This window comes from Phocoena phocoena, chromosome 7, assembly GCF_963924675.1.
Source record: "Phocoena phocoena chromosome 7, mPhoPho1.1, whole genome shotgun sequence".
NCBI classification, from domain to species: domain Eukaryota; kingdom Metazoa; phylum Chordata; class Mammalia; order Artiodactyla; family Phocoenidae; genus Phocoena; species Phocoena phocoena.
In genome coordinates, this window is record NC_089225.1 from 72,984,039 (window position 1) to 72,997,117 (window position 13,079).

Genomic DNA, 13,079 nt, shown 5'->3' on the forward strand with positions numbered 1-13,079 from the left:
TGCTCTGAAAGAGGAAGCAGTTGATATTTAACTTTCTCTTCTGCTCAGGCTGTGACTTGGTCGTCCATTAACAATGATATCAGTGGAATATTAATTGAGTGTTATTCATTCCAAAGGACAGTTGGGACTTTTTACATGAGGAGATTTTCAACTGAAGTTAAAAATTTTATAGACATAAATGTAGATGAAGCATTAATAAAAAACAACAGAAATGTGACTGTATTTATTAGACAGGTTAATTTTTTTAATGGTTTAAGAACCATTTTAGGAGCTTATTTTTTAGGCCATTTAGAAATTAGATACTCATTCTGCATATCATAAAATATTCCATGCATGACTGATTTCTTTCAAATTAATCCTCTATACCTGTTAACTTGATCTCAGTTTATAAATGTACTCATTATTTTGAAAATTATAAAAAGAAAAATATCTTTTAAAATGTGAATATATCTTCAAATTTGAGGTCTTTAAGTGCTCTAAAAAACACAAGTATATTTTGCATTGATTTTTAATATTATTATTTCTTTATATTAGCGTATACAAACATAATATTTAATAAAGAATTTTTGGATTTGTGTATACACTAAATTTTGTAGACAGAATAGTTTTAGGCACATACATTTTTAAACAATTTAAGGAAATCATGTTGACTTCACCTTGGGTATTTATTGAGATGATCTTTTAAACAACTGCCTGTGCATTTCTCCATGTACGAAGCTCCCTGATTGTTCATTACAAGCACACTTACCACACTGTGCACAGCGTGCTTTGCAAAGGATTGCAAGTAAGGACATCTCACAATGGAATTATGTGGATTTAGTTATAAGTCCAGTGTATTCGTTTCCTAATTCATGTATTATATCATCTTGTGTACTCAGCCAGAGCCTAGGAAGAGCATATATTCTTCAATGTAGTCCCTCTTGGGCTATGCTAACAGAAATATATTGTTAGCTTGGATAGGAATCACCTGTCAATTTAGACAATAATTCACTCAAACGTTTCAAATAGATTTTAAGATACAACAGATACCTTCAACTGACCTACCTTACCCTCTTCTCTTGGAGAAAAAAGCATTTGACTGCACATTTTTAATCTAACCAAAATGGAATAAATCTTCGTTGCAATTTTAAGTACTGCTTTTTCTCCTTGTGGAGGGGCAGGAGTAACTACAATTGCAGGTCATCATGTCTTAACTGCACTTCACTGTATGTTCTTTGACCTCCATTGTTAATATCTCTTAAAGTTCTCACGTTTTTATTTTTAATTGGATTATGCAAAAATACGTTCACATTCAGAGCTCATGTTAGCCTAAAATTTGTCTAAATGAAATGAAGAAAGTGCAAGGCTAGGATTCTAGGTCCATTACATATGCTATCACACTTAGACTTCACCAAAGTGGTCATGATAGTCTCCATTTAAACAGCAGCTTAGAGGACAGGGAAGATAAAGAAAGGTCACAAGCATTTGGCAAATGACAACTACATTTGACTCAATTAACCAAATACAAGTGTGCAATGTATATCATTCTGTGCTTGCTATTTAGTACCATATATCACCATTTGTTAATGCTTTAAAACAGGAAATGGTCCCCCAGAATAATAATCTCTAACTTTGATTTTAACCACACCAGCAGAATAAGGTAAAACACTAACATACGGTCTTTAAAAAACAAAGTGACTTTCTACCCAGTGAGTAGTATCAAATGCAAGGTCATATTCTACTGAGCAAAAACACTCTCAATCTAAATTTTCTTTGACTGGAACTCTGACTTCCCTGTGTAGAAAAAAAATATGTTTTTCTCTTTTATTTATGTTAATTTTTGAACTATTTGGTCAATATAAAATCAATGTTTTTAAAGTACTTAATTTGCCTGTCATTTAGAATTAAAACAATTTGCTCCAAAAAATTCTCTTCATTATCTGATAAGTCAAGTGTTAAAATGAGACTAGGCAAAATGCTAAGAAATCAAGTCTTTAAGCAAACACTTTGGTTTCCCTGTAGATAATTCCTGACTATACAGGAGAATTTTAAGAATAAGGTAGAACCAAGGTTCTACCCCGTTATCCAGTTTGGATTATAGCAGGGCAGTTGAGCTAGAGGCAGAGGCAGTCTGCTGCTCTTCTCTCAACTGGGTGATAAAAGTAAAATTTGAAAAACAAACACAAATTAGCTAAGTTGGCAGTTCCATAAAATTTCAAATTCTGAAGATTTTTTCTTCTGGGTATATGGCAACCCTATGAAGAGTAGCAGAATGGAATTCTCTAAAAGCCTGTCTTTGGCCAGCTGATCCTCATAACTCATTGTATGTATCTGAGTGAATAATACAAAATTTGTTTAGAGTAAGTATTGAGAAAAACTTTGGCAAAATATTATTTAGTTTAGTTATTGAAAAGGAGTTGATTTGAATTTTTCAGAGTATTTCAGTTATAGAAACCAGGCATGAAATTGTGTTTAAGTATGAGTTGGTTTTCAAAAACAGAGGTATTATATTTTTGAAATTCTCAATAATGTCAAGTTTCTAAAACTACATTAGCACTCATTTAATATTCTTAAACACAGCAGGTAAGAGCTACAGGGCTTCTACACTAAGAACTGAGCAAAAATCAATACAGGCTTCCTTCCTTATTTTTCCTTCCCTTCTTTCAATTTTTCCAGTTGTTTCTATAGAGCAAACACATGCTATTTTTTCTTCTCGCTAGAAATGAGGACAGAAAGCCTTGAGTAATGTTCATAGTTAAGTTGCATTTTTCAGTAGTCAACAAGCCTGTTTTATTTGTTTCTTTTTTAGGGTCAGATAATATCTAGTTAAGTGTCATTCCTTGAAGATAAGTCCATGAACTAATTCTTTGGGAAGCCTAGGACATTAGGAATACAGCTTTCAGATCTATTTTTAAAAAAAACTCGAACCAGATGTGTTTGCATCTGGTTTGCATATCTCTCGTTACTGCTGTGTTTCAAACTTTCTTGGATTGGTTATGCTCTGTTTTCCTAAACCCTTGAACTCAGACCAAAATGAATTTTCTCATTCACAATTATGTAAGCATAACTTAAATTGTCCTGATTATCTGATAGTTCCAGATGGCTCACATACAGAGCCCCACAACTTAGAGAGATTGGCTTCAGTTTTTTAAGAACTATATCAAATTAATTACTGGCAGCTTCAAAGGCTGTTTAAGGGAAAATGGGTTTTCCACCCAATTTTCTCAGTTTGGTATGTAGAATTGCATCATATGCCTCAAACTGTGCTGCTGCCCAACAGATTCGCGTCCTAAAAGCACACAGACATGTATGTTCATTTCAAGATTTATTTTCCCCAACTTCTTTAGGAAGACCTAAAACCACTGGCTCCTTCAGTGTCTAAGGAACTGTATCACAAAAGTATTTAGTGAATTTCTCCAGATCACACTGGCAATACAAATGAAGCTTGGATAAGAAGTTAGGGTATTACCTCCATGCCTCTGCATTCCCTCATCAAGTGATAACAATTTTATCACTTTTTTCCACCTTAAGAGTGACAGTATATTTTGTTTCAATAGTGCTTTTCAATAGGCATAGTTTGATTAATGGAAAAAATTTAGACAGCTTTTAGTTTTTTGAACTGTTTTTATAGGTATTACTCAAGTATATTACAAATATATACACCACTCTGTGTCATGGCCAAAAGTTATTGACAAATACTCACAGAAAGAAGAAATGTCAGCCTAATAATGAATTATGGTTCTGTTCACACTTTTATTGTCAAAGTTAGTAACTGCCTTAAAATAGCCAAAAAATAAGTTTTACATTCAACAAACATCTTCATATTTTATACCAAGGAACCAGCCTTACCCAATTTAATTCAAATTTAATTCAATTAAGCAAACATATAGAGAGTGCCTACAGCAGAGTGGTTTTGCTTAAAACCAGTATGTATGTATATCATGCACACTTCAAGGTAATTTCTTGATTGACTTGGAGGCTGAAAACCTGATCTTGTGTGTGATGTTACATTGGAACAGTGGCCCACTGGAAACCTTTGTCCAGAAAGACCTGACTCATCCCTGGGCTTCCAGGAGAGTCTGACTCCAGCTATTTTCCAACAATCCTTACTTGTGTCACTTTGACTGTTAGGCATAAAACAAGAATATTGCTGTTTTTTTTTTTCTGGAGTTTATAATATTTGAGGCATTTGTCAGCTATCTTAAATTTGTATTTTGCTATGTTTTCTTTTCTCCTCTAAATAAATATTCAATTTTTGTACCTAATTTTGTATGCATTCTCTTACAACGTGACCTCAAAATCTTATTGGTTTGGATGCTGCTTTAGGTACTATTCTTTTACAGAAGAACCACAACTAGACACTGGGAAATCCTGCAGAGCTGGGAAACGGATGAGCTAGGATAGGGACCCCGTGTTCTGATTCAAATGCACATATGCTGAGTCACTAGACTATACTGTGTCTCAGGCAGTACCTTAGGCTGTAATAAACGTCTGAGGATACAAATGGTGTCTTCTCACTTAGAAATCTAGTTCCACATGGAGAATGTACCCTCTTCTAACTAAATATTAGTCAACCTAAAGAAAATATCTGAAGAGGGAACTTGGGTCCATGAAAACAAGTATTATGTCAACCATAGGCAAGGCAAAGTTCTCTGAATTACAGTTTCTCTCTCAATAAAATTGAGATAATGATTATTCGAAATTGTTGGAAGAATAAATGAAATTCTGCATATAAAGCAGAGAGCACGGTACTTGGCACATGCAAAAGCTCAATAAATGTAATTTAATTTAGTTGTAGGGCAGCTGATCTAAAAACATTAAAAGGAATTACAATGTTAAATAATACTAGCATGTCAGTGAAATGTGTACAAAACAGCACACACACAGTCTTGAAGCTCATGTAGTAAAAGACTATTACCACATAAAAGACAAGAAACAAAATTAAAGCCTCCATTTGCTTCTTAAAAAGATGACATTAAAGCAAAAATTTAAAGAGATGAGGGAGAGAGGGCCATGGAGGTACCTGGGGGGCAGAGCATTCTAAATCCCGTTTGAAGGATTGCAAGAAAGTTAGTGTAGCAGGAGCAGAGGGAAGATGGAGAAAAACATGGAAAATGAGGTTGAGGTCAGTGCACATTCTGTAGGGCCTTAGATGCCATCATGCCACGTGGAGATTATGCCATTTATTGTGAGTGAGATGGAATGCCACTAAGTGGTTTTTAACAGGAGAGTAGGGGATCTGTGCGCTGGTTAAATGTGGCCTTTATTCTTGCACTAACCGTTGCAGAATAGCTAACTAAAAGCTAAAAGGCATGATTATTAGATTCCCCCCAAATCCTGTCCCGCCTATGCTTGGCTCTTGGCCAGCATATGGACTTTTGGTTTTGGATTCGCCTTCAGACTTGTGTCGTCATGTGTTGTCTTTAGAATAATTAGTCTTTGTCTTATTTCCATTTCAGAACTGCAGCAATCTTCTTCCAGTTCCCTGAGGAGTCAGATCTAACCTTTGTATTTTGTCTGGATTTTTTGCCGATTATATATTAACAAAACCTCAGTTGTGACCCTGTATCTAATTCTTAACGGTACAGAAGCTTCATTAAGGAGGTAATCTTGCTTTCAACTCTGCAAGTAAAACTCCTAGCAGAGTGCTGTATGAATCATCAATTATTGTATGTATTGAGTCAGACAGTCAGTCCGTTAGCATTTAGAGCCGGGTTCCAGGGTTCTGTCGGTGAGAATCAAAGCAATGGTGGGGTCATTAGCAGAAGGAGAAAGAGACTGAGAAATTCTATGTCTTTATTTTATATGCAGGGCTGTTGTAGCTTTGAGGTGAGAGCACAGTTGGGGTGTTTGAGGAAAGAGCTGAGGAAAAAAGAGAGTGGTAGGAGATAGAATCAGAGATGTAGCATGGATTAATTAGCTCATTATACTGCTGTGAAGTTCATTTATAAGACCTGTGGTTTTTACTCTGAGTGAGATGGAAAGACATTGGGAGTTTTGAGTAGAAGAGTGACACATTCTGACTTCCATTTATAAAGGATCATTCTGCCTGCTCTATCAGAAGGAGACTGTAGGAAAGCAACTGCCAAAGCAGGGAGAAGCAGTAAGAGACTACTAGGATAATCAGAGGGAGAGAGAGACTATGAATACGGGAGAATGATGGTGGCTTGGGTAAGGGTGGCAGCAGTAGGCGTTTGTGAGAAGTATACTGGATATGTTTTGTAGGTAGCTTCTGACAAGATTTACTGATGGCTAAGGTATGGGGTTTGACAGAAAAGAAGTTAAGGTTTTTGGCAAGACTCCAAAGGTTTTGGTATGAACAACTGGAGAATGCTTTGGGACAGAAATGGGGAGAATAGGGTGAGCCAAATTTGGGGGAGATAATCAGAAGAATTTCCAGTTAAGTTAGTTTTCTTTGAGCGAACACATGACCTACCTATACACGAGATTTTATTTTAATGTCTGAAGATGTAGGTCAAATATTTAGAGCTCTGCAAACACGTTATATTATGTACTTTATCTTAGTCTTCTAACTTGTACTACAATCTATAAAACCATTAAAATAGTAAAAAAAAAAAAACCCAGAAAGTGGTTATCGGCAAACATTTTAATGCAAAAACCTGACAATTTTAAACCTCTTTTATTCATATTGTATTCATCTTGGATAATTTAACTGGATGAATTAAAGATAACATAAATTATTCAACTGTAAATGATTTAAAAGCAAACAGCACATTCATTTCATCATTTTTTTTTCTTAGAGCCTTTCATTAAAATTCAGTCATTCTGCAATTAATTGTCATAATTTTCTGGCCAATACATTCATTTCCTATCAAATTCAAAGAAAATTATTTGAATTAAAAAAAATCTTACTCTACATGTAGTTATTGAACATTTCAAGTCTTGACAGTTTAATTCTATATTTGTGTTATGAAAGGCAGTTCTTTTCTTTTTGCCTGTCTTATTTCTTTAAGTTAGTTATAGGTGAAATTGTAACCCTGACTATTATCTCATGTTAACTCAAGACAAAAAATTATCTATGAATATCGTGAAGAGATTTGACCTGTAAACTTTTCATTTATTGAAAAGACTGCTTTTGGATTTTATCACATGAATATTACCAGAATTCTTTAAATATTCATATGAAGTCTAATTGATGTAATGTTGAGCAACACACCCTTTTCATTTGACGTATTCCAAAATGACACAATTTTTTTTAACCAAATTATTTTAATGTTCATGAGATAGATTGATTATATATGTATTTTATGACGGGTTACTGAAGTGAACATACAGTTTAATATTGTTTTTGCATGTTTCCTTCCCTGAAGTAATGTATCATTCTATAATAAACAAAACCATTCACTGAACATACCTATCAAGTAATGAACCTGTATTTTAGGCAGCTATTTTCCAAGCACTGTAGGTAAAAGTAATAACAGCTACTATTTTTGTGAAGATTTTCTAGGTGGCAGGCCCTGGGCAATACGCTTTCTATGCATTATCTAATCTAGCCCCCACAACCACCCTGCAGAGAAGTTACCTTCATTATTTCTATGTTGTGGGTACAGAAACAGTAGATAAGACCTGTTAGGCATTTGGCCCAATATCACACAGTGATAAGCGGCAGGTGACAGTTTAACTAGGCAATATAACCCCAGAACTGGAATACTAAAAGCCAATGGCATGCTTCTTTAATTCAATTGGCATTACTGAATTTGCAAAATTGAGTTACTATTTACTACCTGCCATTAGTGGGTTAAAATACAACTAACTATAAAACACGTATCTTCAGATACGTAGAAAATATAGGATAAAGGAGAACCTAAGTTATTATTAATCCAATGGCTTTTTCTTTAGCTGGGACTTCATCGCATGTCTTCCAAGCAGATAAGAATTATGACATATCCCAATTTTTTTTAAATCTTTTTTTCAGATTTTAGTGGGGGTTTTTTGTTTTTTTTGGATTTTTTTCCATTCTTTTTTACATCTCTACTGGAGTACAACTGCCCCACAATGGTGTGTCAGTCTCTGCTTCACAGCAAAGTAAATCAGTTATACATATGCTCCCATATCTCCTCCCTCCTGCGTCTCCCTCCCTCCCACCCTCCCCATCCCACCCCTCCAGGCAGTCACAAAGCACCGAGCTGACCTCCCTGTGCTATGCAGCTGCCTCCCACTAGCTATCCACCTTACATCTGGTAGTATATATATGTCCATGCCCCTCTCTTGCTTTGTCACAGCTTACCCTTCCCACTCCCCATATCCTCAAGTCCATCCTCTAGTAGGTCTGTGTCTTTATTCCTGTCTTACCCCTAGGTTCTCCATGACATTTTTTTTTCTTAAATTCCACATATATGTGTTAGCATACGGTATTTGTCTTTCTCTTTCTGACTTACTTCACTCTGTATGACAGACTCTAGGTCTATCCACCTCATTACAAATAGTTCAATTTCGTTTCTTTTTATGGATGAGTAATATTCCATTGTATAGACATATCCCAATTTTGAGGAATACTTTAGAGAATGCAGCTTGAGTCAGCAAAAAGATGGTTAAGGAAGTCACTACTGGGCACTCTAAAATACTACTGCTGCCAATAGAAATTAGCAAAAGAAAAAAAAAGTTTGAAGGGAAAGTTATTAATGCATATGGATAGTTTTAACACTATACACGTACGTCCTGGGTGAGACAATTCTGTCTCTAGGAAATAGAAACTAAGAAGAGCATAACATTTAAATCACATGAATGAAAGTTAAAGTGATTTAGCTGTAGTAAAAAAAAAACCCTAGGACTCAAAATGTTCAAGTATGGGGGTTACATAGACAAGAAAGCAATTAAAAATAAAAGCATATTTATTGATACAGAAATAACTGGCACATAATGACATACATAGTGTTATTAGGAAAACACAAACTACAGAAAAATATATAAACTATGCTCCCCTTTGGGGTGTTAAAAATGTAACTTGGTATATCTGGGGCTATCTTCGGTATTGCAGGTAAAACTATTTTATTCTTATGTATTTTTTTGCTTTTCATTATTTTTTATGATTATCAATAAACTTGATAATAAAATCAAAAAGTTATTTTAAGAAATCCACCATCCATGTTTCTTCCTTTCCTGAAGCACTGCCACTACTTAGCTTATATCATTTTCAAAAGAGGTCCATGATTTACTAATTTCCTTTTTGTTAATTATTTTACTTAATGAATAATAAAATTTACCCTTCTTAAAATGATCTTTTATAATCTATACTTGAGGATGTGAATTCCATTCAATTCAAAATAATAAGTACTTCCTGTCTGCATGACACTTTTCTTAGTGCTTTGGGAAATTCCAAGATGAAGAATCTATGGCCCCAGCCCACATGGAGCTCACAAATAGAAGAAATAAGGCACAAAAATGTAAGACAAAATGTAAGAATTATGTCAATAGTGATATATAATCTCACAGTAGCAGGGAAGTGGAAATTATTTCCCATCTAGTGAACCAAGAGAAGTTTAATAGAGATGATGGCATTTGACCTTGAAGTTGGACTTGAAGAATGGGTTGGACTTTTATGGATGAATCCTGAGTTAGGCATTGCCACTGGGTGGGAATTAGATGAGAAACACTTTGGAGGGAATAAAGCAGAGTGAATCGTATGGTTTGTCTCACATATTGAATATTTAATAAGTAACAGTGAAATATAAGGCTGAAAAGGGAGTTGAAAAAAGTTCCAAACATTCAGAAAAAAAAGGCTAAGGTGTTTGGACTTTATTATCTATTGATTAGGGAGCTAATAAGAGCCTTTGAGTAAAGAAATGACATTATCTATGTTAATTATAAATAATACTAAGGTTAAGTACACTTAGGATCAAGGGACTGTTAGCTCACGTACAGATCAACTAAGCTCAAGATTCTGAGTGCTTCAGCATCACATGAGAATAAAAAATCTTGATATCTCGATAGATTAATACAAAAGTAAAAGGGAAAAATATCTTCAGCACTTCCTTCTTTATTTCAAATAAAGTACCTAGGAAATTCTTTGTTCTCTTACTACAGATTTTTTTTTTGAGATTCTTAAATTTACTTTAATGTTCTAAATCTTACCATGAAAGTGCAAATACTTATGCTAGATATAATCATTTGTGTAAAATTAAGAACCGTAATTAGTAAAAATAGCCTTTCTAAAGCAGAACTGCCCAATTTATATGATATTATGTGCTGAACAAACAGTCTGTCAGAACAAAGATCAAGATTTTTTGTGGACTTGGAAAGTGTTCACACATTCACAAAATATTCATTCTATGTTTACAAGACACTGAGGTCTTTGTTAATTTCCCAAATACAATAATTCAAGTGACTTCTCCACATATGTCAGTATGAGTGCATACGCTTCAATAGACTTTACATTTCTGTATTCCAAATAAAATTGTGTCAATACATTAGTAGTGTTGGATAGTCAAGGAATCACCAGGCAACAAGGGAAATTAAGAGATCACTTGTTCATCTTCTGTTTATAAATCTCTCTCTCTCTGATTCTGCACCAAAGATAGAAACCATATGACTTCCTTCTTAGAAAATAATTAAAACAGATACCTTGTTTAATAATGTCACTATGACTATCTGTTATAAACTAAGTTTCTTTTTTTGTTGTCATTCTGGAATTGAAGGGAAAAAAAAAGCAAATAGATAACCAGTCATCCATTATATGTGATCAATTACCTCAGCTAGTTCAAACAGGTCAACCTTTTAAATTGATTTTCCTAGCAGGCGATTGCTCATCTCCACAAACAGGTTACTATTCTAGCCAGCAAGCTCAAAATGGGCACCTTTGGTCATATGGAGCTTGGACACACAAAAAAGTATTTAAATCAGAAATATTTTTTGATTACCCTATCAACAATTTGAATTGCATACCGTAATCACATGGGTTGTTAGTATAATCCATTTCTATGAATGACAGGACTTTACTAAAATATAAATCTTTTTGTAATAAAAATGAGTGTTAGATAATTCCATAGCCCTCTCTAGACTAAAATATTTTTCTAGGTCATTGTGCTATGCCTTTTAACTTTCATTTTTAAATTCTTTAGTAATCTTTGTTAATCAATTGCAACAAAATACATACAGCAATCCTAAATTATTAAGCATTAAACTCATACCATCATTGAAAAGGTGTCAATGAGAGGAACACTTGTACACTGCAAGCACAAATACAACACGGTACAGTTGCTGTGGAAAATAGTTTGGCGATTCCTCAAAAAGTTAAACAGAATTATTATATGACCCAGTAATTCCACTCTTTGGTGTATACCTGAAAGAACTGAAAGCACTAATTTAAACAGATACCTGTATGCCAGTGTTCATTGCAGCATTGTTCTCAAAAGTCAAAAGGTAGAAACAATCCAAGTGGCCCTCAACTGCTAAATGAATAAACACAGTATGATATACACATACGGATGAAATATTATTCAGTTATACAAAAACAATGAAGGTCTAATACATGCTGCAACATGGATGAACCTTTGAAAACATTATGCCAAGTGAAATAAGCCAGACATAAAAGGACAAATATTATATGATTTCACTTATATGAAATATCTAGGATAGGCAAATTTATAGAGACAGAAGGTAGATTAGAGTTTACCAATGGGAAGTTATCATTAATGGGTAGAGTTTCTGTTTAGTGTGATGAAAAAGTTTTCGAAATAGGAAGTGGTGATGGTTGCACAATATTCTGATTATAACTAATGCTACTGAATTGTATACTTAAAAATGGTTAAAATGGCAAAGTTTATGTTATATATAGCTTACATTTATATATAAGTGCATCAGTGAGAGTTATGTATAATAAATAATTAGTATGAGAGTCCATGTACTGTATTTTTATTTATGAATCCTATATTCTGCTTTTAAAAAATCAATAGAGCCATATATTCGATCCACATGCAGTCTACTGCAGGCTGAATCTCTGCAAATCCCTTTCTGCTATATTGACGCATTGCTGGTTGCCATTTCTTATCAATTTCCCATCCCCTCAAGGTATTTTTTTCTTTAGTACATTGATCCCCATTGCATTTATTTCTAACCACTTCTACTTGAACTACACATGTTAAATTGTTAACCAAGTAAATGGTTAATTATTGAAGATGTCTCTGGACTCAATGAACATTTTTCTTATAATATTATCTTTCTTACAGATGATGAAGAAGGGAAGAAGTAGACAGCTTCAAGACAGATTTTGAGTGCCAGGTCTATGTTACCTGGTGCTAGATAGCATATGGTTGGGAGGTTTGAGGGAGGGACAAATATCATAATGACTTCTAAGTTTCTGGATTACAGAATTAAATTCAAATAGGAAACTCTGGAAAACCACATTTTGATATGTGCATGCCTGTGTATGGGAAGATAACTAGTTTAGTTTTGGGCATACTAGGTTGTAGGTGCTTTTAGAGCACTTTTGAGACATACTTGATGGTTATGTTGTGTAGGCAGTTTCACTTCCAAGTCTGAACCTCAGGGAATTGTGTACTAGAGACATAAATTAGGAAGCCATTAGCATATACAATAGATCACAATTAAAATCATAGGTATAGGTGATATGGCTTAGGGGGAAATTTTAGAATAAGAAATGGAGATGAAAGGAAAAGACAGAAAAGGAGAGAAGAGAATCTGTGACTGTCCATTGAGGAACTCTAATATTTAATGCCTAGATGATGAGGATGAGCCAGCAAAAGAGACAGAGAAGTTGCTGTCAGAGCCATAAGAGGAAATTAGACTAGACAAGTCATGGAAACGGAAGAAACAGGGTTTTCGAAGACTAAGAGGTCAATGGAGTCACCTCCTTCTAAACAGTCAAACTGACGACTAAAAAATGTCCATTGGATTTCATGACCCAGAGGTCACTGATAACTTTATAGAGAGCTGTGTATGTGGCAAGATGAAGCAGAAAACCAAACTGAAGTGGGTTGAGTGGTGAGTAAGAAGTGAATTAGTAGAGTTGGAGAGTATAGACAATTTTAAACAAGAGAAGAAAAGGAAGTTGGTACCTAGAGGTAGAGGGAGATTTCTTGTTTTCATTTTTAGCTGATATCCTTCATCTCATCTTTAGAATA

At 34.4% G+C, this 13,079-nt stretch overlaps 1 protein-coding gene across 1 annotated transcript in view; it reads right to left on the reverse strand.

Moving 5' to 3' along the window:
* The window catches only part of TMEFF2 (transmembrane protein with EGF like and two follistatin like domains 2), a 248,647-nt gene that overhangs the window by 160,189 nt on the left and 75,379 nt on the right, over positions 1-13,079 (reverse strand). The window lies entirely within an intron of this gene.